Source organism: Agelaius tricolor, unplaced genomic scaffold (assembly GCF_023055355.1).
Source record: "Agelaius tricolor isolate 1412-34295 unplaced genomic scaffold, bAgeTri1.0.p SCAF_16, whole genome shotgun sequence".
NCBI classification, from domain to species: Eukaryota; Metazoa; Chordata; class Aves; order Passeriformes; family Icteridae; genus Agelaius; species Agelaius tricolor.
In genome coordinates, this window is record NW_027269276.1 from 9,014,016 (window position 1) to 9,040,042 (window position 26,027).

The following is a 26,027-nucleotide window of genomic DNA, read 5'->3' on the forward strand; positions in this document are numbered from 1 at the left end:
TCATATACAAACATTGTAACTCCTCCAGCAGTTTAGTTAGATTAGAGGACACTGTAATCCAAAGACTCTTTAACACCTCCCTTTGAAAATTACTTCTACCAAAAGAGTGTGAGAACAACACAGAGCAACTATTTTACTTATCCATCACTGTGAGGCCAAATTTGGACAACAGTACAAATACATAGCAAGTGGTATCTTCAGTCTTCGTTTTTCTCTTGAAAAAGCAGAGTTCACTTAAAGGAATGACAGGAGAAAGATTCAGACATTCTGTGTCTGACTGTACATTCATCAATCAGGAAACATGGTACAATTGTAATAAAAAAAATGCATGATTTTTCTTGATTCAAAAGCTATCACCTCTGGCTTCTAACTACATACTCTAAGACAAAAGGATAGGAAAACTAACTCAGTTCTGCAGTGCATCAAAATGCCCCAATGCTCAAAACAAGCACAGCACACAGAACTGCCAGGGCTATGCACCTTTCTGCACTTTCTGAGCATTTTGCACTAGTGACCATGACACTCATCTCGTATTACACCAAGAAACGAGCCTGCTGGTTTTTTATGCTGTTTAAAAAGTCATCCCTCAAGCTTTGGGGATTTTTTGTGCCTTTCTTTTTGGTGGGTGGGCATGGGGAGGTGTTGGTGATCATTTGGGGAAGAAGGACACCTTGCCTTAAGCATGCAATAGAGAGAACTGCACTAAGGAAAGTAATATTTTATCAGCAACTTATTTTATCAGAGAAACTTGGGGATGAAAGCAAACATAGGGAAAGAGACTGGAACTGCCAGGGTACCCCCATAGCAGACATCCTGTGCAAATACAACACCTGGCAAATGTTTGAACCACCACCTGTGGTAACAGGGAGAACACACCTCAAGAACTCCAGAGTCTGGAACAACTCCTAGGCACACATTAAACAACTAAGGTATCAATCAAAAAGTGCATTTCTAAAAATTTCACATGTTGAGAATGAGTCAGAGCTGACTTGCTTTCTTGCTTTTCTCAGACAAAAGAATCAAGTCACCTTCTCAATCCTTTTTATTTTCCTTTTTAATTTTTGATTGGCTTTTCCTCATAAAAACCAACATTTAAATTAAAAAAAAATAACACACACACACACATATATCATGAAAGATTTTAAAGAGAATAGCACACTTTCCTTGGAGAAACAAGGTACAGCAGTAGGAACACACTAGCTAGCACATGGGAGCCACAGTAAAGAATTACAAAGTTCTTCAGCACTCTTGTCATAAATGCTTTCAGGCATCCTCTTATTTTATAAATACTTCATGTAGGGATAATATAGGCCTTTATTAATTCATCCTCCTGTTGAAAGGACAGGATCCTACAGCAAAGCTCTGTGACACAAGACATAGAGAATGCACAGTAACTCAGAAATTCATTTGATTTCTACCCAAACAAATTGAATCAAGCAGATTACAGATTAATTACAATTCTCTAAATCAAAGAAGAATTCTACAGCATTTTCCCAGAATCTGCTTTGTGACTATCTAAAAAAAAAAAAATGCAAGAGGATTTGCCACTGCAGTTTACATGCTTTTTTTTAAGTGGATTTCATTAGCTGTCTTAGAGCTGAGGGACCACATGAGCGTGCACATCATCTCCTCTGGGCAACAGCCCCTCCAAAATTATTGATTTCACAAGGTTGGTAATTCAGCTGGAGTGTCAACCTCAAAATCCACGAGAGAAGCCTAAGCATAAAAGACTTAAGATCATTCTGCCTGGCAAAAGCTCCAAGGTTTTCCATGCCTGGGAAGTCTTCCATTCCAAAACACAGGAACTTCTCCGTGGAATATCAGCAGGGTGGTTATGGCACTGGTGAAGCAACAGTTCACCTTGAAGGCTCACCACCAGCTTTTACATACAGTGTTCTGCACATAAATTGAGAGAGACTTCAATGGAAATGTTTGCATTTCAACACAAGTCTCCTTGGTGAGTGATCTAGCTTGTCTCTAGGATCAAAGAGATGTGCATTAACATCTTCTGGCTTGCAGAGGAAAACACACAGAACCCACCCATAACTCAAAGGGTAGTGAACTACAGAAAAGCAGCCAGGGAAAACAAGAGGAAACAGAATGGATAAAGCAGATTATCCTCCAGAAACAGGACTAAATACAGATGCAGATGAGCCTGGCAAACTGAGCATTTCTAGGAAGTGCTGATATGTCACTGTATTGCCAAAATTAGAAAAACTGTGTAGGAAGCAATTAGCTACTGTAGCTTCCCCCTACTTAAAATGATTGTTCAAGGCTATATTGTAATATGTGGTTGGTCATACCAATTCAGCATGTAAATGCTGGCATGAAAGATGCCATTTATTCAATCTCAACTTCAAAAAAAATCAAATTGAGTCGAGAAAAATAACAGTTCTTTTCTTGACCATTCTGCATTTACACTTCAATTCTATTCCCAACACACAGCTTTGCTGTGCACATTGTATGTGTGTCCTCCATAATTAAAGCTTTATTTGAACCTCCCCCCTCTTTCCACAACTCTCTTGGTAAGATCAAAACAGTAGAGACAAAAACTGAAACATGCCTGGGGTGCAGGAGAGAACAAGAAAGACTATTTAGTGAAGCAGGCTAATGGTGTGGCAGAGGAAGGGGGCTGATTTTCACATCTCAGAACTGTTAAGCCTGCAAATATTACTGAAATCACATCTGGGAACAAAGCTCTGCTTTAAGTAAGTTCACCCATGAGTGTTGCTAAGCAATGGAGAAAAGATGAGGGAAAGGGAGGGTGCCTGACTTTAGGATTAGGAGGATGGATAGAAGATAAAGTAAGGCTCCTGCATAGCTTTATTTGTAAAAACTTTCAAGTTCTTTGTTTTTATTGCCTGTCTTCCCAAGTATTTGTACCATGATTAATCAGGTCTCATTCATTATCTACCCCAATGCACACCCAGCACAAAGAGAGGTGCTGCATCCTGGAGCACGGGCACAAGCATTTGAGCACCAGAACTGCCAACATCTGTCTCTGGATTTAACAGGTAAGAGCAGGAGAAGCTTTCCTGATGCAAATACTACAGAATTTAATGTCTATGTTTTAGAGAAATAGTGCAGATACTTGTTTTTATGTAACTTAAAGTATGCAGTGTATGAGAAATAAAATACTTGCTGTGGCTAAAGCTTGCTCTAACTCTATTCTTATGCTGATAGTTACAAAAAAGTGAAGTATTTTATCTTATAATACCAATAAATGTCATATCTTCACCTTACTTAAATGAAGTTTTTCTGTCCACTCTCTACTGGCATCTTGATATTGTAAAAGTTTCTTGTTCTGCTTTAGCAAGATTGCTTCCAATCCTAAGGAAAGCAACTACACATTTTCAGCTGCAGACAAATACATTGTCTCATATTATTTCCCAGAAAACATTTGTTGCCTTGTTCAGCTAAATGCCTCCATAAACTATAGCATGTACATTTGTAAAGCTTGCATTGTTGGAACAGTAAATTGAATTCTTTGATTCATTATTACATGGCACCAGTATTATTCTTTTTTTTTTCTTTTTAATCATCATAAATACTCTGGAATGCTAATCTCTTTATTACTCAGCATTATATTCCATATGCTAAGGCATTTGCAGCCTCACAGGTCATTTCATAGGCATTAAACTTTTACTGTATACCTGTCTTTTTAACATTTGCTAATAACTCATCTGGAAAGAGAGTGACATTTGTTGCTGAGTAACAGATGTCTGCACACACAGCATGAACTAGGAGCATTTCTCAGCCTGAGATCCTAGATTATGATTAACTACCTAGTCAGTATTCCAGTTAGAGATATTACGAAGGCCTTTCCCAAAACTCAAGATATTCAAAACCTATCACTTCTGCAGCACTCCAGCAGTGCTCCCTGCACATGGGATGCATTTCCCTGACAGGCAAATGGCATTTAACAGACTAAACAATAGAAACTAATTAAGAAGATTGAGTGTTGTAATCACATTTTTATTTTATGCACCTTTAATGTTTTCAGAAGCAGAGACTCTGAACCAAACATTTTAAGCTCAAAGAAGCACGGACACTGCACAAAGGCAAATTCAGCCACATGCTGTAAAAACAACCTACAAGTTTTCCTCTGAAGGGTGATAAGTTAATTACTGAGATTGGGAAGTTTCCCATGCCTAACACACAAAATAGGTCACCTCTTGTACTGTATTTTATTTGCATACACAGAAGCAAATCTATGGGCAGTTGCTTTAGAGCTGAACAGGCACATTCATATCATTTGTCATCCTCCAAGAACTCATCCAGGCAGTCCAAAACAAAGTCATCAAGTGGAAATATAGACCAGGATGGAAGAAAGATGCTTTGGATGGCCCAGCAGCTACAAGTTTCATATAGCAAACCTCTTGAAATGGATGACATGTAGAAAATGCACTGAGATCCATCATGTTGCATTGCCTAACTGACTTTTTTCCCCCTTTTGCTTTTTCTTAATGAGAAGCAAGGAATGAGAGAAGAAGAAATCTTCCCTATCAGCAGCAGCAGGGGTTGCTGCAGCAAGATGATAATTCCCTCCTGCTACTCTGCTGACAAGCACCAAGCTGCACAGGAAGAGCAAAGCATTTTAATCACGGGATTGAAAAATGCAGCAGTTCCTAAAGCTTCACTTTACCTTGGCTGATTTACATTAATTTAGGATCAACTGACTTTCAGAGGAAAAATGTTACCCATAGAAGATAACAAAGGAGGAAAAAATTTGTTGGAACTTCTAGTTTCCCTGTGCATAACATGCAAGGATCTATGAATATAAACAGTTTTGGAGCATCTTAGATAAGCAAGGATTATTGAATTCCTTAAAGCACAGTGCAAACTTGAGGGCTCCCTAATTCCATACTAAATGTTTTTTAAGTGCCACACTTTCCAATACACACCATTAAAAGGATAAAAAAACACATCAGCAACTGGCAAGTCAGGGTCCAATCCAGTGTCCACTGGAACCACCAGAAATCTGTGGCAGAGGCCTCGAGGTTTTGGTTCTGGCTCTTTCATCAGATTATCACTTATAACAAAGGCACTCCATAAGGAGCTGCTAAGACAAATGCAAATCTTGTGTCAAAGACAGTCAAACACCCCCCCAAAATTAAAAATTTGAGCACACAGCAGCTTCCAGGCAGCAGCTTTGGGCATGTGGCACAACATCTGCTACAAAAACACTCGAAAGCAGACCTGCGGCAAACTGGAGCAGTGCCAGCTCCCAGATTATCCCCCCTCCAAGGCTGCCAAGGCAATGGACAGATGGCAGCCAATGCACTCACAGGATAGTTAGCTCAGTTAACAATCAAGTATGCTAAATGATTTCAGATTCACTCTGCACCAAGCATTGTACTTTCCAGTGAACCATTAACACTGTGTCCTAATAGAAATATGGTTTGGTATGAAGGAACTGGCAGATCCTGTATTTTACAAGACAGTTTCTCTGGAACAATTTGTCAGGGAACATTAGATCTGCCTTCATGAATAAAGTGAGAATCTGCCAAGTTTGCCAGGCGGGTTTGTTCATAATTTGAATTCTGCAGTGTTTGAAGAGTGAGGATGGAAACAAACAGGAAGATGCAGGTCAGTTATCCACACAAGCTGCTCCCAGGGATGCACAGTGGAAAGCAGGAGGGGTGTTAGGAGCACACAGGATCTCACATCACAGCAGCTGTGCCCCTGCAGTGCTGCCTGCCTGCTGCAGGGCAGCACACAGCTCTCCTGCACTGGGCAGCTACCACAAGCAACCTGCTGGGTGACACACTTGTCACCCAAGTGCACAGATGTGACAACTCATCCCAGAAAAGCTAAATTGGGTTTAAATGGGTAAAATCTGTAAAGAAAATTTGGCCCCCATATATCAAGTACTGAGCACTAGCACATAGCATAGAGGTGGACTTTTGGCCTCAGCCAAATTCATTTATCACATATTTGGCTCCCATGACCATTTTATTAATCATTGTTGCACCTAATAAATACCCTGAGAAAAGACACACCACCAGCCCTTTTCTGCCTGCATTGGAAAAATCCTTCAGCAGAAAGCAGGGGAGAAACCCAAGAAAAACAAGTGGAAAAATAGAAGGACAGGGACGAGAGAGAACTTAGTGATCTCTGTTGAAGGAAGTAGGAGTTGTGCCATGGATACCAGAAAAGCAGCACCTCACACTTCTTATCTGTTATCTCAGTTCCAAAGAGTAGGACTGAAGCAAACTGGAAAACCTAAAGCATTTCAAGTGGGCAATCAACAAATGAGTTCCCCACAGAGTCAGGTGAGTGCCAGCTGGAGAGCAGCAGCTCCTGACCAGCACAGTGAAGTCCTGTGCTTTGGACTCAAAGCTCTCCCAGGGCACAGAGCTCATTCTGCTGCAGGTGCTGAGCCCAGAGCAGCTGCACTGCTTGGGGCAGGGCTGCAGGAACCCCAGTAATGCTGTGCCTGCCTTGCTCAGTGAGAGGGCATCACAGAGATGCTGATCTCAGCCCAGAGCAGCTGCACTGCATGGGGCAGGGCTGCAGGAACCCCAGCATTGCTGTGCCAGCCTTGCTCAGTGAGAGGGCATCACAGAGATGCTCATCTCAGCCCAGAGCAGCTGCACTGCATGGGGCAGGGCTGCAGGAACCCCAGTAATGCTGTGCCAGCCTTGCTCAGTGAGAGGGCATCACAGAGATGCTCATCTCAGCCCAGAGCAGCTGCACTGCAGGGTGCAGGAACCCCTTGCTCAGTGAGAGGACATCACACAGCTCTGCCCACTTTCCCTTTCCAGTTTCCTTCAGAGATATTCACAGGGCATTGCCAAAGTTATCCCAAGAAAATCAGCACCAGCAGGCAAGATCTCCTATTCCCTGCCCTTCCCTTTCCAGTGTGGAAAGGTGCCACAGAAATATCAGAGCAGGAGCAAGAACTCTGCCAGAGCATGGAGCTCCTCAGCTGTCCTCCCTGCAGCTTTGCTCTCTCTTGAGGCAATGTTGTGACCCCAGCGTGTGATCACCAGAGCAGGGAGTCAGAGATGCAATTTAAAAAAATAAAGAGCAAACCGGTCAAAAATGGAGACACAAGCAACCTCATTTTCTGGCTCGACTTCATGAAAATCTGATTAGACCTCAGTGAAATTTAATCTTTGCCTTCCAGACCTTCTGAAACAACAATAAAGATCTCCTGAGCTCATAAAGTACCCAGAGAGGAGAGATACCACCCAGCCAGGAAAACAGCTGAGAAAAATTCTTTTTCTTAGCCCTAATCACCAGGTAAATCTGCAAAAAATGTCATTAAAAAGTAAATTATAAAAAGCTACGTGTCACTATTTTCAAATACAAGAAGACACTTTATCAAAGTAATAAAATAATATGAAAAAGACAAGACAAATTAGCTACAGCAATAATCAGGAATGCCAGACATTCAGAAGAGAGTATTTGTTCAAATTGCTAAGATAATCAAGAGAGAAAATTTGACTCCCAGCAGTCCCACAGTGCTAATATTTCTTTTTCCTACTACAAATTTACAGCAAAACCAAAACTACCAGATATATTTTTATATTATCAGCCCAGAACAATTCTGCTTCAAAACCACTCATTAAGCTGGAACTGGCAAAACCCAAAGTTCCAGTCTTTTATTCTCATCCAGAGGATCCTCATTTCTCCATGTCCTTGTAGCAGCCATTCCTACGTTGCCTCATGAGACAAAGAAATATGGGAATTTTCTGACTTTCCTCGAAACATTTTTACTTTCATGGACAGATAATACATGGAGTCATTAGCCCACAGGAGGCCACACTAAATTCTGCTTCCTGGATGTGCTCAGCACAGATCTACAGAAAGCTCTCACTGCAGGAAATGCTGATTTTTGGGTGTCATTCCCCTCTGCCAGCTCAGCAGTGGCACCAAAGAAGCCTTTCTGTGCATCTGTGCTGGAATATTTGCCAAGGGTTTGATCTTGGCCCCTTGTTTGTGCCTCCAGTGCCCAGGATTCCCAGGGGGTCTCACAGCCAAACCTTTCCTACTTTGGGGTTGCTGAGCCCACCACAAGCCATGTTTTCCTGGCACAGTGTAGAACCAGCAAATCCTACAACACTGATGTTTCTTGGATTCTTCCAATGCTCTGCTCACAGTCCAACAAGATCAGCTTTTGCAGCTTGCAGGAAAGAAAGCAAGCAATTCTTACCAAAGTACAGCAGTCTGGGAAATTAAAACAGAAAAGGAAAAACCAGATATGAACGGGTGGTGAAATTGTATTTCCAATCTTCTCCTCTAATAATGTAGTACAGCAGCCATCTCCAACCAACTCATCATACCAGACAGAGTGATATGTGCAGGAAATGTTAAATATTAAAGAAACAAACAGATGCTAAAAAAAATCCTAAACTATGGGGTGTGCAGATCCAAAATAATTGGGATAATGTGCATGTACTGAGTTAAAAACTAGAGGATGGTAGATTATATATATATACGTGTGTGTGTATATATATATCACTCATCTAGGAACTCAATTTAATTTTTACATGCACTGATTCCCCCATGTCCTTATTGTTGCTTATAGAATCCTTCACTTACTAATTTCATGTCTCATACAGCCATGCAACAAAAACATGGTTATGTTGTATATAGTTACCCAGCAGAATGTCTGTGGAATAAAGTTTGCTTATTAAAATCCTAATTTTAATCATGCAATTAAAAAGTCTACAGTAATATTGCAATTACATTACTTTTAAAATGCATCTGTGCAGAAAGCTAGAAGACTGGAATGAATCCGGTATTCTGATCTCTTACTGTACAAATGCACAATGATTCTCAATCTGTTCTTGCCTGGGCAAGTTGGAGTGTGTGCAACATTCAAGATTAATAAGAAGGAACACGTGTTCCTCATGAATGATGCCATGTCTAGTACTACATGTAAATTAATTCATGTCAGCATGGGCCATGTTGTGTCATGATTATTCCTTTTTTTTTTTTAAATATGTACAATTTTTTGACTGCAACTGCTATAGATTGTTGATTTTACAATAGCTGTAGAGAGATTTTATAAAAATAAAATTTTGGGCAATATGTAAGTTGGTTTTCTGCTAGGTTTTTTATTTTGTTTTGTTTGATCTTTGCCAGCTAACTGGGATAAGAGAATTCATAAGGTATGAATACATTATATTCTGTTTGGGCATCTCTAACATGAACAGAGTGGTTATCACAAAGACTCCACAGCAGCCACCTCTTCCCAGCTTATCGCCCCGAGGAAACGGCGCTGCCTCCAACACCAAACACAAAATAACATCACATTACACATGCAGAACCCAAGGTCTCAGCTCTAACTGTCCTTTGATCTTCCATAACTGAAGGAAGTGTAAACCAAGATCAAGTTTATTAACTACAGATCAAAGTGCAGCCTAGTTCTTCCCTTTCCAACAGCAATTAAAGACTGGAGGTAAATTTCTAGAGAAAATTATTTTGAGATATATAGGTTATTTTTGCAATCATTGAATGTGCCATTCCAATTTAAAAACACAACTTCAGGACACTATGACCCATATTTCTCCCAGCTCTTACTTGGAGATTCCTGTTCCTCCTCTGGCATTAGGGGGTTTGTTAATTGGGAGAGTGGACACGTAGCACCATGTTAAGAGCAAACAGAACTACTGTGGTAACACAGTAAAAACTTAGAGGTTCAATCATTTTAAAATGCATTCTCTCCTCAAAATACATTCTTCCAATTGATTCAGCTGTACTGAGAGATTGGTGGTACAGGTTATTTGAAAACTCATTGAGTATAAAAAACCAAATATATTTCTGTAGCCTTGGAAATTGCCTTCTGTTCCCAGCATCATGTGAATTCATCACTTAAGTGCACTGCAAAACAAAAAGCTATACAGCTCTTGGATTTCACTTTTAGGAGCAGTTTAGTCACCTTTTATAACCCAAGAATTGCAATTTTTTACCATAGTAGCAGCTTCAAAAATATTATAGTGTCTAATCTTTTTGAAACTTAATTGTAGAATGCTCTTAATATGGCCTTTAAAATAAAACATAATCTAAGTACCATAAAAGCCTTGCAGCTTCTTACACAATTAAATTCTTTGAATGAAATGACTTGCAGTTTTGCAAGTCAAAGCAGCAGATGTATATGCTAAAGCACAACTCAGAGTAAGCAGATGCCATTAATGATTGAGACTTATGACTGAACTTTTTTTCCCAAATATAAAGCAATATGAAACCAAGATATCTGTGAATTAAGTGCTTTTTGAGGGCATTCATACAGATGTATCAGTCTTGAGAGAGGACAAATGTTTTCATATACAAGTTTGATCATTCCCACAGCAGTCAGCAGGAGGTTTGGGGTACAGTTTGGGGTACAGGTGTCAGGAGCATAAGATTGGTTCTTGTAAAGCATCACCACCCTCAGCTTCCACCATGCTAAGCCAGCCCACCTAAAACAACATGTCCTAAAGTAGATTTTATTTCTTAAAATACCAGTTGAGAGACAAGTGATAACAACTAAAACTCAGACTACCTTCTTTATTAAAAATAACACAGCCCTGTCTCTTCAAATTAACACTTTCACCCCCTCTTCTCCAGCTCATCTCCTGTACCCTCTGCTACATTCCAGTGCCACCAGACCCTCACATCAGTGACTGGATTGCATCCAGGTCTCATCCTCCTACAGCTGGTTTCAAAACCACAAGGTAAATTAGCATTTTCCCTTACAGATGCCCAGCAACCATTACCACACCGTATTCATTTCTCCTTATATTGACAAGTACTGCTCAGTATAAAGAGTTGGGTTTTAAAAAAAAAAAAAAATTCTAAAACTACAGCCAATACTGACACGTTTCCTTACATTCCCAAATTAGTTGCATAATGCTGCTGCCCTTTTGTAAAGATAGATCACACTGGCACTTCAGAAATGGCTGCAGTTTCCAAGTGATGACAGAATTTCACATCCCCGCCCTATTCCCACCGAGTGCCAGGATCCTTTCCAACGCCTGCAGCAATGCTTTGAAGTAGGTGCAAATGCAGCAAATGCAAAAGATTAAAGGATTCTGGAGTTCATGGAAAGAGGTGCAGAGCTCAGTATCACCAGAAAGATTCAACTGAACATTTTATATTTTTATTTAAAGAATTTCATCATGAGAGGAGTTACACCATAGTACTTTTCCTCGGGATATATTTTACATAACTGTCTATGCTGCCTGTGACTAAATCCTTAGATACATAGAAATGGACACATGTTCAGCCTTCCACCATTCCAGCAGATCTCACACACAGATAACAGCATACCAAGAGCTGAAAGGTTAAAAAATGTTCAAAATAGACAGCAATATTACCTCAACATTTTCTTTTTTAAGCAGTTTTCACACAGAATGTTTAAAGGAGAAGTTTCACATTTAAAACATCCTCCTACAGGGGGAAGCTGCAATATTTCTGACAGACATTTTCATTTTTGTTCGGCATTTCACTTACTCAGTATCCTGTCAGTTTAGGAACTAGGAATCAGGGCTTTCAAAAATCAGCTGATGACATGAGTCCCAGTCACTGTCTGTCCCTCCAAAGGTGGCTTACCAAGCATTATTCTGTTTAAGGCAGGGGAAGAGGAAAAGTGAGGTTGATGGTGATTTCTTTTTTTTTTTTTTTTTTTATTATTAATACTTCAAATCACAACTGTTAGCCAATCAAAGTTGAATATTCCAGTAACAAAGGTTTCCACCTCAGTCACTGCTGCTGAATGTCCCGGAGTGCACCAGTATCAAAACCTGCATAGCCAGAGTATCACAAAATCTGTTCATTAAGACATTCTGACATTACCTCCCATAAGATGCAGTATAACACAGGGTGCTGCAAATTTAGGTAGCTTTTAAAGGCCATAAAAGACTTCCTAAAACTTTCTGATGAGTATACAAACAATGGGAAATTAAGTCCATCAGCTACAGTGATATTTTATTTCTGTTGTTGTCTAGAGATAAGCATAACAGATCTGGAAACAGAACTGTTCTTAGATTAAAGGCCATAAATTGAGCAGAGAAGCAGAAGTGCCCTCTGTTTCTCTGCTATTTCTATTCAACTCTAGGTCTGTGTGCCCAAACCTCATCCTCAAACTCGAGCTCCAGCCTCTTCCTTTCCCAGATTGCATATCTCACCTTCCCCCATCAGGGCCTCAACACCCTTTTCCTCTTTTCCTAGCACCACAGGCCTATTCTCCCAGCACACCAAAGTCACTTGGTGTGTTTATTCCCATCTAAATTCCTTTTTTTCCAGTCTGAAAGAGTATCATAGCTCTAGTCTCTTTCAGTGTTGATGACATTCACTTGCTGCCCATCCATGCTCCCTCCTTGCCCTGCCTGCAGACCCCAGCAGTGCCTTGGCGATGCAGAGCAAGCAGCAGCAGTGATGGAAATGTCCTGCAAGAGCTGAGCCCCAACAACCACGGCAAGATGCTTTTATATTTACTGAACCCTTGGATCCACAGCTCCCACAAACCTGCCTGGAAGGATGTGAGTTGGGCTGGAACTCTCCACCTTACAGCTGACCCCAATGAGCACAAGTTAGACTTCTGTTACTGATGCTCTTTCATTTTAGAATCAACACAAATTGTCTAAATACATTTAACAAAGACTGAGGTTGGATTTTCTCCCAAGACCAGCATTGCTGAAATGAAGCTGAAGCAGATCCAGAGTCTCTTCCTGGACCTGTGATACAGCCATAACAGATTTGTCCTATTTCTAATACTTGCATCTTTCCCCTCCTCCTAGACTGAACTGCAGAAATAATTTACACATGGGCATTACCAACCTCCCCGTCCTTGTATAAGACCTCTTCCTTTTTCATCTGTTTCCCATTGCTTTATTAAAATTTAAGAAAGAGAGGAAGACTGGGAAAAAGGAGGAAATGAGGGAGTGTTAGTTACATAGTTTAAACACTTAGAACTGCAAGGTAGGGAACACAGTATAACTAGTAGAAATATTTGTAAAGATAAGTTTAAAGGCCTAGCACATAAACAGAACTCTGAGTTACAGTGCCTTATCCTTAACAGAGTCAGCATGAGAGCCCTAAGGCTACAGTAAAGTTAATAAGCATGAACAACAGAATTGCCAACACCAGGACAGAGTTTATATGTATCCTGTGCACATGCTTTGTCAAATGTAACTAATTTTTACTGAAGATGAATAGGAATACTAACAACCATCTTAGCCTGTGGCACTGGGTTGGCAAGGTAGCACACACAATGAGAAAGCACAACAAATTTAAGAACTTCTAAAAATATATTAGCAGTAATGGCAATTTTTAGCTTCTTGCTGTTTTGTCATATATTTTCAGTGAGACCTAGTGAAGTCATTAGACTTATGCAATGATTTTATTTCCTTCACTTGTGTAGAACAAGTCAGGCTTCTCTAAGAGGGTCAGTGCCATGATACTGGTATTTGACCTGTCTTCTTTCCCAGCTGGAACACCATTTGCTCTCCCCTAAGCCCTGTATCACATGAGGGTGGAACACAACCCTAAACTACAACATCCTCAGACCTCCTCTGGGCTTAGGAGCTAAAATTATCATTTTTCACCAATACAGTCCCACCTAGAGGCCCTGAGGAGTGAACAGCTAACACTGTTTAATCGAGTCTGCCCCCCACTCCTTCTCAACAAGTCCTTTAATAACCCAAAGGTGTGAAGAGATGAAAGCAACGCAGCAAAAGCCAACAACTCCAAATACTAAATAACTCTATTCCCTGACTTGTGACTTCTAAGTTTCCTTGGCCAGTCCTCAAAGGTTCTTCCTGAGACCAGGATGCCTTATCTGATGGAATTCAACATCAGTAACTTCAAAGTCATGCTCTGCAGGCATGGTGGGGAAATCAATCCAACTGTGATACACAGTTATTAGATCAGCTATTGCCACTCAGAAAAGAAACCTGTGAACCTGCCCATGGAAGTGTCAGCTCAGTGTTCACCAGCAAAGGAAAAAGAGTCAGAGGAGCAATCCTCCAAGGAAAAGAGAAAGAAATCTAACACACCTTTGTGTGTCTGTCGCTACAAACTTGGAAGGTGGAATTCAAGTTTTGTTTCACTTTTTCAAACTGTATTCAGCTTTGCTTCTAATCCCAAAAGAACATTTGGGATAAGAACATTCTAGAAAAGAAAATGACAATTATGGATAGAAAATGTCATCAACACTGAAAGAGACTAGAAATATGATACTATTTCAGAGAAAAAAGGGATTTAGATGGGAATAAACTATCACAGCACAGTTTTGGATTTTAAAACACTTCTCAGTGCTAGAACACTTCTTCAAAGCCCAACTCTGAAGACCGAGTTCAGATCCAGATTGCTGTGGGCAAATCCCTCAGAGCCCCCAGCCAAAAGGTCATTTGAAGTGGCACACAGCAGCAGAGAGAAGAATTGGTCAGTATTTTCACCACCACCACCTCAGCCAGAGGACAGGACCAGCCCAGGCTGATTCAGAGTTCCCAGCAGATGGTGTGTGCCAAGAGGCTCCCACAGAGCCCTGGCTAGAAGCTAAAGCTGCCCCCAAGATAACCTGCAATCTGAAATGGGAGATTGTGCTAAGACACCACCTGCTCCCCCTTGCAGTGTAAGCAAGCTCCTGGATGGCAGCCAGTCCCAGGGGCATGGAATTCTGCTGCTTGTTCACACATACATGCACAAGAGATTGAATGTGTTTTTTCCTAGTGCAGAACCCTTATTTCAGAAAACATAGGGCTGTTGGGTATTTTCTCACTCCCCTCCTCTGTAGATGCCATGTAGTCTGAAGGGAAGAGAATGAGAAAAATCTAAACTCATTTTTAATGAATTTAACTCCTTCCACTGCCTTAGGCAGAAGATTCAACCCGACATGAACATGTGTTTTCATACTTTCAAGCAAGTCTCATCAAGACCAGGCTTACAAATGCAGCCCAGAAGTAACACAATCAATATTTCCCTATATGACCTAACCCATTGTAGAAGGCTTTTCATATATAAGTAAGTTAATGCAAAGAACCTCCTCATTCTTTGAAACTTAAACCCAAGAATTTCTGCCTGAAACTGTCCAGTATTTTTCACCAAAATGGAGACTTGGCCACCCAACCCCACAAGCTCCTGATACAAGCAGTGGTGCTCTCCCCTCCACAGCTCTAGTCCAACACCAAAGCTTTTGTTTTAATCCAGCACTTCTCTGTGTGACTGTCTTAGGCTGTGATCACCATGCCCATTCTCCAGGCCTTTGTATCACAAAGTTATTGCAGACAGAGACCAAAGTCTGTGTCAACTGGTGTAAGAGCCCTGACCATGAAGGAAGCATACACCCCACCAGAACTAAACTGATACTGAATTGAATGCTCTGCTCTGTTAGAAAGAAAAGGAGCAGAGTGTGTTGTTGTCTTTTTTCCAACCTGGAAATGAAACTAGAGATAATTTTAGTAAGAAGGTAATATAAAAGGGGATCTTTATTTGAAGGCCTTCAAGAAGCAATCATGGAAAGATGTCCACAAATTCCTATATTCCCCACCCAGGGTGAGCAGATTTTTATAGGCTTTAGGAAACTAGCATAATTGATTAAAAGCACCAGTTAGGGGGACAAGTGGTGATGCAATTTCCCCCCAGGGCAAGCCCCTTCTCTGGAGCCCCCCCTTGGCACTGGCTGTACTTTGTCCATGAGAATGTATCTGGAAGAGTTGTTCTCAGCCTTGGTTCCCAGGGAGAGCCCAGATAGCACAGAGCTTGTACCTCCTGGGGCTTGGAGCTCTGGAATTTGTTGTGTCTCTCTGCTTAAGGAAAGCCCATGGAAAAGTACTGGGTAAACTAGTCACTAATACAATAAACTGCAGAGAATATATGTGTGAAGAATACAGAGAACATAGGAAAAAAGGCAAAACCTAAAGGGCATCAGTGTGAGCATGGCAATTGTTATCTGAGATCCAGTTCAGGGGAGAATCAGCTCTAAGACTGTGTTGTAATGTTTCAGTCCAAAGAAAATAGAAAGGAAATGCTTCAAATCCTGGTACACCATTTATTTTCTAATTCAGGCACTGAGGAGAATAGCCTAAAGGCTGTTTGACATTACCAGCCCATTGCTCCAGGACTGGTCCTGCAGATCAAACCTCAGCATAAGCTGAGTTGTCCCTAAGGCATCCTGCACTGTATACCTGGATTTTGTACATCTGACCTCTTCCAGGACACACCAGCTGTCCTGCCTTGGGTAACAATGGGCTACTAAAGGTTTCCACAAGTCGTGGCATTTAATAAATCTGAGGTTTGGGTTGGGGGCAGGGAATTGCCGGGATGAAGATGAAGGGAACAGTGGGAAGAGGCTCATAGGAGCAGTGGGTCAGCTTTGCTCTCCTGGCTGGCACTCTCCCAAGCCAGCGACCTCCCAAAGAGTCAGCGAGGTGTCTGTCACAGGGCTTCCCTCTGCAGTTTCACACCCCATTAACATGCCCGGCAAAGTCTACTGTCTGCACAGGAGGAAGCATCACCTCTTGAATCTTTACACCACTCACTACTGTTTTGACAGTGCTTGATTATAACCTATGGTGGAAAAAAATCAAATGCATTTGCCTGCCTGCATTGCAGAGTGAAGATGTTTAGCAGATACACGGTAAAACCTTTCCAAGTTATATCCAGATATTAAATTGCAAACAGATATTCTGTTGACTGCTTCTAGCAGAAACACTCAGAGAATTATTTTAACAGTCTCAAAACTACTCATTACTATGGAAGAAACCAAAAACAGGCATCTCTGGAAGAGAGCAAGATCCAACAATACAGAAATACAAACTCATGACATGGAGGACAGCTGTGGAAAACAAAATTAGCAATGCTTTCACTGGTCAGAGCACATACTGAAATGATAACTAGAAACCCAGAGTGATATTATTATGCTTTTGTTATATGACCTTGTCAGAACTTCACTTGGCTGGAGAAAGTCTTGTAGTTCTGTTCTTTCATTTCACCCCTAGAGCCAAGTATCACTTAGATACATTTATTTTCTCAGCATGCCATTGTAGGAAGTTGTAATTTTACTCAATGTACACAAAGTCATTTCTCTGTTCACACACACAAAAAAAAAAAAAAAGTGTCTATCCAAATTTGTGTATTATGCATCTAAACAGTAAGGAAAATCATTGCATTAAGAAAGCACTTCATTACCACCCATTCAGACCACATCTTTGTTGAAAAATTGTAATGAATAGAACATTTATACTACAGGCTTCCTTATGTTCTAAACTATGTTTTGTCCACTATACCCACACTCAGAAACCTTCCTGTCCACTCTTGCATATCCCACAGTTGTTACAGTGTAGAGTGAAATTCTTATTCTGCTTTCAACTAAAATTTCTAAGCATACACATTTGCAGCATAAGCCCTGCTAAAATGCTGGAAGACAGAGCCTGTACGTTTGCTTTTACTGCATCCATGTGCTCTGTGCTGCATTTTGCTCCCCTGGTTAGCAGCCCTCTCATTCCTGCTGTGTTAAGTTGACCAATGCCTGGCATTTCCCCAGTATTCTACAGCTGCCAAAGGAAAAACCTAAAACTGTAGATAAAACTTATCATGCCCCTGTATTAATTAGATGTCCTGAGCAGTGCTCAAAAGGCACTGGAACAGTAACATCTACAAGAGGTCAGTAGAATAAGGGTCAATTATAAATAAGAGAGCAAAAAAGGCTTGAGCCAGATGACCTCTGAAGGTGCTTGAGCCATTCCTCAGTTTCCAGGCCATTATTAGCAAATTCAGCAATGACAACATTGCTGATACAGGTCAGACCTCCTTCATCATCACTTTGGTCTTGCAACTATATGAACTACCTGTCTAACAATCTAATTAAACCTTCTCCTGCTAAACACCATATGGTCAGGCCACATCATGAGCCATTGCATGACAATGTAAGTTATGAGAAGGAGCAAAGCAGAAGGTCATGTCCAAAAGGTCAGCTCCTATTTTCTGCCTTTCTCAGCAGGGGCTCATAGCCCTGATTTTCCTCAGCAAACACCCATAGAATGGTGATCAGCTTTTATAGACTTCAAATACTCACACACACCTTGCAGCAAATGAATTTTGGGAACCAAAGTACCACTGGAGGCTTGAGTAGGGCTTGGGCAGCCTGTCCTTTCCAAGGCAAGCATCCAGTTACACTGAGCACATTCACCAGCCATTAAAACATATATAAACCAACTTCAACTGGCCATGACACTCCTGGGCTGACACCTCCCAGGTAACACCAAGTTTTTTTCACAAGCTTCCTGACCCTTATCAGACAAAGCCAACCACACACAGAATTTCCACATCCCCTGAGCTGCCTTCAGCATGTGATGCCAGCCATATGTCACCGACTCCACACACCCGCTTCAAGGGCAACAAGCTAGACTGCGACTTTTACCAAATGCCTTCATCCTACCAGGAATTAATTTCTCCCTAAAGCCCTCCTGACATTTCTGTGGATCAGAAACTGTTAATTAAACACTTGCAGCCATGTCCTTTCTCCCAGTTTGCATCCTGAATGCAACACCAGTGCAGCTGCAAGCAAGTACCATTCCTCTGCCTTGCTTCCAGCTGGATTTGTCTGCAGCAACGAGCAGAGCTGAACTCATCCCTTTGTCCCCAGAACCCTTCTCTGGAGCCATAACAGACCAGGGAACCCTAGCATTAAGCTAGTGCAGCAATCATGAAGTAATTAAATCCTTGAGGAACCCACAGAGAACCCAGCACCCCCCAGCTGCAGCTGTATTGCCATGGGTACACAGGCATCAGCCATGCAGCTCTCCCTTGGAACTTGGCAGCTGTGCTTTGTGGGCTTCAACTGGCACACAGGGAGCCTGAGAGCTGCTGCAGAGGCCTTGAACCAACACATGGAAAAGGTTTCCAGCTTAATTTCAAGATGATATTTTTCCAATAGATTTTTATCTTACATATACCAAAAAATTTGCACTCCTGGAGCTTTTTTCCAAAAACTGTTTCCGTGTAATTTTGCCTACGTGCACAGGAGAAATACTTTAAACAAACCTGCTCCTTTAAGTGTTTGCTTTAGTGGATGCTATTGCAATGAATTATCTTTCTTTAGCCACAGCTGCCTCCCAATGGATTTCCTCTGTTTCTTACAGGGAATTTAACAGCAGTCTCTCCAATCCAAGAGAGCTGACAAACTGCTTTAGTTTAGTGAGGCTCCATGCTGGGCGAGTCCCAGAACCTCCTATTCTTTACAAACAGCATTTCTTTTTAAAAGGTGCAGAGAGTTTGTTTCCATATGCTCAGGATTTCTCAATACTGCTGTTCTTACAAACTAGTAAATGAATGCCTCCAGCTAGCAGTAACATTTCTATCAATGTAACAGCCCAGCCCACAGGGATCTAATTTACTGAAACTGGTTAAGTGCTACACAAACATCATCTAGAGAGATTAATTGGCTGTTAAAGTTTGATTGCTTTGCAATCCCTTGGTGATGGTTGGAAAATGAAAAAGTGATCTTTTGTCATTACATAAATACCTTAAGGTACAGTATATATGCAGGGCTTTGTGTACATTTTATAAACACAGCAAGCCTTCAGTGGGTAGGAGAGCCATGACCCATTTATTTATACTGAAGTTTATTTAGTATATTCATTATGGATGACATTTTCCTGAAGTTTATTTAGGAGCAAAGTCTTCCCAGGCTGTAATTAATCCAAATTAAAACACATTTATGCTGATCATTAAAGCAATTTGTTGCAGACAAGTTTCCATTTGATCATTTCCCAAAGTCTGTATTACTGTATTCTGAATCTTCCATTTCCTAAGTGCAACTTTTCATTTCTTCTTCTAAAAAATAATAAAAATACCATAAGCCAGATACCCGTGGCTTCTGGAATTTTTCCACTCAGAGATTCCCTGAAGTTACAGGGGAATTTGGTGTCACTCTTCTATTACTCAGTTTTCTCCATTTCTGGTTTGTAAAACTCTTGCTTAACCAAGAGTTTTATAACCCTGGTTGTCTCAGGGGTAGAGCCCTGATCAGATGTGAGGAAGGGCGCACAGAGCAGCTCAAAGCTCTGCTCACTGACCACGCCACAAGATCCTGTGAGGAGTCAGGACCAGAGACCAGGCAAAGGAGCTGTCAGTGTGATCATTCCAAGCAACTTCAGCAAGGAAAATTGCTGATTTATACAGTGCAGTCCTGTGGATATAAGAAACTACTTGTTCCTGAGAAATTGTCATCATTTTTTCACAAGCTACCTCATTAACAACACTTACATCTCCAATACCTACAGGCATGCCCAGAGGGATAGGTGCCCCTCATTATTGTTTGTATCGACGTTTAGGATGGTGCAGCAAGGATCAGAAATCCATAGGCAACAGGCGAAGAACAAGTGCTGTTAACATCAGAGTGGAATTACTGAAATCACTATTAGCAATCTGAACAAGAAAAGAAGCATTTTTTAGATTCAGGAGAATTTGAAGCTCTTGTATAGAAGGAAAAAGCCTTTTTAGTCTTAGGCTCAGGAAAATCTGATCAAGAATCAGCAATACAAAATCCTCAGCATCCCCTACTAAATTGCTCTTCCACTGATATAGGACTAAATATCCATAATAGTTCAGCATCTGGGTTGCATGTAAAGCTGTAATACAGAGGGTGGGGAAAAACTAAGAACCATTGCACAGACTTTATATAAAACAGTCTTAAAATAGACTTTCCAAAGGCAGGGAATGAAGAATTTAAACAATTTGCAGATAGTGATAGGTTTGTAGTCTGGATATATGAACAAAAAACCACTTTGTTGTGAGCTGTATGCGTGTGACAGCCCATTTATTAAGGAATTTGCACAGTTCTGAAAGAGAGAAAACAGAATAAACCATCTCCTCCAGCTGGGGTGTAGGGCAGGGGGTGGGAGTTAAATCTTTAGTGAAGTCCACAGCTGGTACAGGAAAATAGGTTATGGCCTTTTGGGAAAAGTCATGGAAAAATCCATTATAGGAGGGTCTTTAATGCACGCAAAGTTACCATTGGAGAACAAAGTTCCCAGACACCACGGTGATGAGCATGTTACAAAACAAAGAAAGAGTACCAGCTTACACAGTCAAGGTTCTAGCAGAACTCTCCATCAAATGGGCCTGGACTAGCTTGTTTAAAAGAAGAAAAACAACCAAAAAACACCAAAACACACCAACACAGCACCAGGAAAGGCATCTCTTGGCACAGAAGGTGCCTCACTCAGTCCTTCAGAGCATATCTGCCTTGTTAATTAGAGCTTTCCACTTGCCTTTGGCCATTTCATCAGATCTTGGGCCAGCAGAGGGGAGGGAGGGGAGTTTGAAGCTTGGAAACCAAGTTCTTCCAAGCTGAATGCAGATGTGAGCTCTGCCAGTCTTTTCAAAAGCTGGTGTACACATCCCTCCCCTTCCCACCCTCCTTCTCCTCCACCACCCTTCTGTGCTGCCTGGAGAGCCATGCACTACCCAGGAGCACTTAATCCAAGAGATGCCACTTGCACCCAAAAGATTATCACTGGATTTGGCAAGTGAGATATGCTGGAGGCCAAGTTCAGCAGGGGAAGAGGGAAGGCACAGTTTGGAGCTGTTAATTATCATCTACCAAGAAAATCTTTTGCCACTGAAGCCTGAATTTGCACCCTGCACTAGGGGTGAGCACACCAAACTCTACTTTAAATTATTTAAAACTATCATGCAGCTGGCTTGGATCATGTTTGTGTAAAATAGCTGACTCAGAACCTCAGATTGCTTATCCTGTTCAGATTACATTCCCTCACTCACTCTTGTATTTAAATGAAACAGTTTCAAAACAGGCACCTATATCACTTAGGAAAGAAATACACTTTAAAAGAAGTAATAAAACTGTCTCCTTTCTGCAGTGAAAAGGATCCTAATTGCCTCACACTTACTAACACCTCCCAGATTTATGGTGCCAGTTGGATTCATCTCCCTCATATCCCATTAAGAGTGGCTATTTCCTGTCACAGATACACTGAGCAGACCCTGTGCTCGTGCTCTAACCTGCAGATAACGAGAATGGCAGCTCCCTTATTTACTCTGCAGTCCTGGGGCAGGAGCACTGTTTGGATCAGCACTTCAAGGATTTTTATGTTCACTTGAAAGTGTCTTTCCTGGGCAGCACGCTCTGGAATCTCACCCATTATGTACAACACTTTCAACTGGCTCTCACCTTTTACAGCTTCCTAACTGACTGTTCTGCAATTTATGAGCAGAAACTTAAATGATCTGAATCTCCTGTATCTAATTGCAGCAAGGGAGGCCACAGCATTTGTTGTGCCTTTTCATTGATTTCTAGCCTCGAAATCCTTGCTTTGTACAGCATTGTCAGAGGCAATTATGGTACACGTGTAAAGCCTGGATTCCACCAAAGATCCTAATATCTCACACTACAGAGACCCTTCAGAACCTGCAAGGCTAACTGATGGTTCCAATTTCCTTTCTGAAGTTGGCCCCAAGTCCTTTCCCTCCTCCCCTTCCCACCAGGTATATTGAGTTTTTCAGTTTGTGCAGATTTTTTTTTTTTTTAATGGAACCAATATCCCATTTTCTTAATATCTTTAAAGACTCTGGGCATGTTCAATATAGAATTTTTGTCATCTGGTTTCTATTGAGAGCAGCAAGACACTAATAACAGAAGAGCTCCTAGCACTTTGTAATGCCCAGCATCATCTCTACACAACCTTCCTCAGAGATTCCACGATTCTGGAAGGATCTCCTTGGCTTTTCATACTGCTTTGCATCCTGCCAATGGGACTGGTTTGGAATTCAGGAGGTAAAGAGTTAATCCTATGACATTTTTTCCAAGTGTTTTCTCATTTGGGCCATTAAAATTCATTTAAACTTTAAAACAGCTTCTAAGACTTTCCACTTGAATGACATCAAACAGTGCAGTCTAAAGTTTTCCAGTATGTTACTTGACCCCTCAAATGCAGGCGTTGTATGTTAGTCACATTCTAGACCTCAGGAATCTCTTAAACTTCAAGGTTTTATTTATTTGTTTTAAAGTCTGCTTAAAGCTTTTAATCTCCATTTCCCCATACAATACTGGTAGATACAAGTTATGTTTACCACATACTACTTACCATTTCTATTATTTTAAAACAATTCCTGTGTTGTTTTTCTGGTAGAAATATATCTGAATGATGACTAAAAGATATCTTTGCAGTTCTAGCATACAGTTACTGCACCTGAAAATCTTTCCTCCTAAGTCTGAATGATTTTCCCATATTTTTCAAACATTGCTTTCTCACTGAATGAGTTACTAGAGTGCCTTGCACTGCAGTTGGGATTTTTAAATCTAATGTAATCAGAAAGTTATTTGACTTCCATAGATAGCCCAGTGAAGGACTCAGTGCCACAATCTAATAGCATTCACAGCTTATATTAGATTGTTTTAGCAGTGATTAGATTGAAACCACATACTGAATGCTTTTTTCAGCTCTGTTATAGGAAAAATTTTCCCTAAGTTTTGTTTATTTTGTAAAGTTGAAAAAATAAAATATTTGAAGTCAGACATCACAAGAGCTTATGGTTATTTACTTTTGCAGATTCTAACTTGGTGTACTGCTTTTCTTCTATGATGCTCAACCTAATGCTTCCATTCATGCTATCACAGACATAAACTTGAAATATCATCAAACCTCTGCTCACCCCAACAATTTGGCCTTTAATTCATAAGATATCACATGCAAATGTGAAAGAGCTTAGTAGCATTCCAGTCTTTTACTGAAAAGTACAAGAAAGTAACACTACACTTGCCATTTTCCACTGAGCTGCACTTTCTTTAGATCTCTTTGGTAGAGGGAGAATTGCCCACTTCTTAAAGCAACAGAGGATTTAAATTACAAGAGGCTGATTTTACGTTCTCTGCTCAAGTGAGAGAATAACACAGATACATGGAATTAGAGGAGATTGGTAAAAGAATAGGTGAAGCCAAGCACTGCACAGAGTCTCCATTTTCAGTTTTATTAAGAGCAGCACACAGAGGGGGAATTTATACCATTTTAGCCTGGAGATGAAGGTGTGAGACAGAAGGGCTGAATAAGGCTACTGACCACATTTTCTCTATTAATTCCTATGTTTTTCAACACAACACAGACCCACAGATACTGGCTGGGTTGTGCCATGGTACCCTAGAAAGAAATAATGCTCTGTACACTTGCAAACAGAGCACTAGATCAGAGCACTCATGTCAGTAAAGGGACAAATCAGTTTTGTTTCTACTAGACATAAAATAATGACAACACTGATCCCCAGTTCTTTCCCACCCAATTCTCCTTATGACTTTTCAAGCAAGAGCAGTAACCTCATTTGCCAGAATAAACACAAAGAGTGTTGTTACAGCCTATTTTGTTCATTTTTTCTTATTAAATTCTGACACATAAAGGCCAAACCCAAACAAAATATGCACGTTCCACAATGTCAGTCATTGAAGACCTGCCTTACCCTAGCAAGCATCTATGTTTAAATATCATTAAATGTTACACAATCAGTCAACATCAACATATTGGCTGCCTGCAGAAAGGAGCTCCCTCCACTTTCATGTCAACCCCCACCCAAAAAAAACCCCACATTTGGGGTAAGGCCATTCAGGTTGATCCTTTGTAGAATAAAACTTTCAAGATAGCTCAAATTAACTAATTCTGAATATTTCTATTAACATTTAGAAACAAGATTTCCAAAAATAGTCCTGACAGCAATGCTGGGATTATAATTCTAAGAGTTTATGTAGGTGCTGATCAGCTCCTAAAACCAACAGCCCTGGCATTTTTGTTAAAATAAAATAGCTTTCCCTGCAAGCATTCATCTGTTAGCACAGCCTCAGAATTACAGCATTTCTTGTCATTTCTGAAGGAATTGCTCTAATATCCTTGACACTGTTTGTGTGGCAGATACAGGAGCACAAAGCACAAATGCAGACTTCCAGGAAATTTCACCTGTGCCTTTCTTGTCTTGTTTTCACTAGACAATTGCAAATATCTGGTTCTAGAATTATAATGTCTAATTTAGTCTTATTAACCTTACTGAAAACTACTACTCTACTGATGTGTCTCCTGGGAGAATCCATGGCTCCAGTTGCCCAAGGTAGTTTTCAGCTGTCTGTTTACTGAAGCAATACATAAAACAGGAAAAAACAACCAGAAGACAGAAAAAAAAAAGAAAACCAAAACACAGACAAGTGCAAGAGTTCTCAGGAGACTGAATTTAACAGCATTTGTAGACCATAATGTGAAGACCCGCCCCCCTCAAGTGATTGCTGTAATTTCTTCAAGAGAATTACAAATAGCATTTAAATTTATTTTAAATAAGGTTAATTAAACTGGAATGCCTAACTACAGTTTCTTTCCCTTGCCTTAGGAATAAAAAAAAATACCCCAAACTTTGAAAAGCATCAAAAATTTTGAAGATTGGTTTGTTCAAAACATTTGTTCATAGCTCAGGTTACAAGGGAAATCTTTGCATCATTTTCCCTCATGTGGGAATATTATGAGGGCATATTAATATCCCCTTTAAGTTTCTCAATACTTGAAGCTGAATATCACAGCCCTTTCAAATTACATAAAGAACAACTTGGCATGAAATTAATGTGGATGTGGGGCTTTGGTTATTTTTAACAAGTGTTTCAAGCACTTTTTTCACTCTTGCCATGCAGCAAGAACTAAGAACATTTTAGTCAAAGTTTAAAAAGGCATTTGACTAAAAATTGGAAGTGGTTAACATTCTGATGCAATTTTAACTGCCACGTGAATATCTAATTGGGCAATCTCTTGCCTTAATGGACTGTTTCAAAGTGCTCTGTCCTCACAGCTAATGACTGATTCAGTTTTTACAGCAGAACCAACTCAGATTACACTTCTTATCAATTTTAATTCGTATGATCTTATGAGTTCCTTCAGAAAGTGTAGCCATTTACCAGACTCCTGTAAGTAGATATTCCTCACACATTAGCAGGGGGAGTGCTTGGGGGAAGGTGTGTGCGTGTGGTGTGTGATATAAGCCCTCCTTAAAGCACTAGGTGTTAGGAAATCCAAATAGCATTTAGGTAGAGCAACTCCTCCCCAACACCCCAA

General features: G+C 40.6%; 1 long non-coding RNA gene across 2 annotated transcripts; it reads left to right on the forward strand.

The window, feature by feature from the left end:
- The first annotated feature begins 2,712 nt into the window (after positions 1-2,712).
- LOC139596823 (uncharacterized) lies at positions 2,713-9,047 on the forward strand. Of its 2 annotated transcripts, XR_011681470.1 has the most exons (3): positions 2,713-2,804; positions 2,931-3,014; positions 4,475-9,047. It is a non-coding gene; the product is annotated as an uncharacterized lncRNA (long non-coding RNA). The 2 variants fall into 2 exon arrangements; XR_011681469.1 differs by having other exon boundaries at positions 2,719-3,014.
- Positions 9,048-26,027: the final 16,980 nt, after the last annotated feature.